Here is a 2601-nt window from a genome sequence, read left to right as displayed (position 1 = left end):
CAAGAGGAGCAAGGAGGGGAGCCCTGCCCAAGTGCTGCCTGCAGGGCTGGGCTGAAGGGCAGCTGTATTTGAAGAGTGCCCATCTGTAGGGCTCAGGCTCCTACAGCAGCCTTACATCATCAAAGAGGGGCAGGAGCTTCTCCGCCAGCTGCAGAGCGATGACGTTGGCCTCCTCCCTCTTCATGTGACCTATCATGTTCCTGAGGAATACCAGGGCCTTCATCTTGACATCAGTGTTGGCATCCTGCAGGGTCTCCATGATGTCTGGCAGCAGGACTGGTATTTTTCTTGCCTGTACGAAACACAGTTTCCTTATTGTGAAGCAGTGAATGACCACCCTGGCAAAAATGCACTGGCTGCTGAGCGCCAGCCTCCCATCTGGCTTCCCAGCAGGTGGCACTGGAGTCACTGCAGCAGCCTCCTGGCAGGCAGTGGCCACTGATGAGGATGCAGGGAGAGCACGAGGAAGGGAAGGGAGTGCAGGAGAGCAGTGTCCCCTGCTCAGCCACCCCCTTTTCCGACTGGCCTGAAGGGGCAGATGGATTAGTAACGCTCTGTGCCTGGAGGGCTCCCCAGGCACCCACCAGGCCCCTCCACAGCAGGGAGGGTGATTGGAGCCGTCACCCCACATTCTGACTTCCAGCCAAGGCCAAGCCACCACATTACTCACTGCCCCAGGCCCCGGCTGCCAACATGGCTCCGCTTGACTACACCCTGCTCACCTTCTCAGGTGTCTTTGAAAGCATGATGAGGCCCCTGAGCACCAGCGAGAGCATCACCATGCTTGGATGCCTCAGGTACCTCTGGGCACACGTGTAGTGCTCTCCTCACATCTCTACAGTTTCTGGCATCTCACAGTTACGTCCTTTCCCCCACTCTGAAAACCTCTCTCAGCACCAGGAAGCAAAAGATGTTTACACCCGCTCCTCTCCTCCAATCGCTGTTTGGGGATACAATTGTTGATGTGATTCTTACAGTGTGTATCGCTTACCAGATGCTGTTGGAATAGGAAACCTGAACGAAATATTCTCTCTCTTTTCTACACTGCCTTAACATCGTTCATCAATGCCCTCACCTACAGCCTAAGAGACAGAGAACTTGAGGAGTCATTCAGAGAAGTCTTCTCTAAACACATGGATCTCACTGGGATCCAAACCAAGCCCAACTGATTTGAACAGCTTCTAATATGCTCCTTATTTGTGCCTTTAGAGATTTCTCGAGATTTCTAAGGTGGACAGTGGAGAGGATAGACATTTTTTGATGCTGTCTGCTGTCTCATTGCTTACAGAAGCTCTCATTCACTTTTGTCTTCATCAACCTTGGCTCAAGGTGCAACTCACCACTTTAGAAAGTGAGAAACTGTTGGAGATGGCAGACTATGAAAGGAGAAAACTAGTTGGCCTGGGGTGAAACTGGCGAGACCATAAAGGGAAAACGTACCAGACGAGATCGGAAAGTAGAGCATCAGGATAAAAGGGGAAAAGAGGGACTAGAAGGTGCAGCTGAAAATGAGTCAGGGACGCCGGGGCGTCCCGGTCCAGCAGTCCTGTACCTGCTCCGTGCAGCCTGCAGCAGGACAAGAAACCTGTTGCCCTGACTGTACCACCTCTGTTTGGCTGGCTGCCGTAGTCAGGCAGACCTGGAGTGCTCACCAACGTCAGCAAATGGGCACCCTGGTGTGCTGGTTTTGGCTGGGATAATTTTCCTCATAGTAGCTAGTATGGGGCTATGGTTTGGATTTGTGCTGGAAACAGTGTTGATAATACAGAGATGTTTTATTGCTGAGCAGTGCTTACACAGAGTCAAGGCCTTTTCTGCTCCTCACTCCACCCCACCAGCGAGCAGGCTGGGGGGTGCACAAGAAGCTGGGAGGGGACACAGCCAGGACAGCTGACCCCAACTGACCCAAGGGATATCCCACACCACATGACATCATGCTCAGCATATAAAGCTGGGGGAAGAAGAAGGAAGAGGGGGACATTCGGAGTGATGGCATTTGTCTTCCCAAGTAACCATCACGTGTGATGGAGCCCTGCTTTCCTGGAGATGGCTGAACACCTGCCTGCCAATGGGAAGGAGTGAATTAATTCCTTGTTTTCCTTTGCTTGCGCATGTGGCTTTTGCTTTACCTGTTAAACTGTCTTTATCTCAACCCACAAGTTTTCTCACTTTTACCCTTCCGAGTCTCTCCCCCATCCCACCGGGGAGAGTGAGCGAGCGGCTGTGTGGAGCTTAGTTGCCGACTGGGGTTAAACCACGACACCTCACCAACCAAGGGTTTTGTTGTTCTGTGATACCTCTGATTCTTCAACAATTCAGACTTTAATATTGGAGTGGAAAAGGGTGGTCCCACTCATTTGTGCTTTCTCTTATCTTGTAGATACTAAAAATGCCCAAGGGATTGGTAAATCTGTTCATTAGAAGAAATAGGTCACATGACTATTTCCTTGGTTTACATCTCTCTGTTTTCAAAACCACTTCAAACCACACCGATGCTGTATAAGGGAAGGTCTGGACCTGTCCTGTTTGTGCTGACTGCCTAAGACTCCCCCTGCGTCCAGAGCAGATGGGAATGGGCTGTGTCTCCCAGACCAGTGCTTG

This window comes from Aptenodytes patagonicus, unplaced genomic scaffold (genome assembly GCF_965638725.1).
Source record: "Aptenodytes patagonicus unplaced genomic scaffold, bAptPat1.pri.cur scaffold_188, whole genome shotgun sequence".
Lineage (NCBI taxonomy): Eukaryota > Metazoa > Chordata > Aves > Sphenisciformes > Spheniscidae > Aptenodytes > Aptenodytes patagonicus.
Note: the sequence above shows the minus strand (reverse complement) of the source record.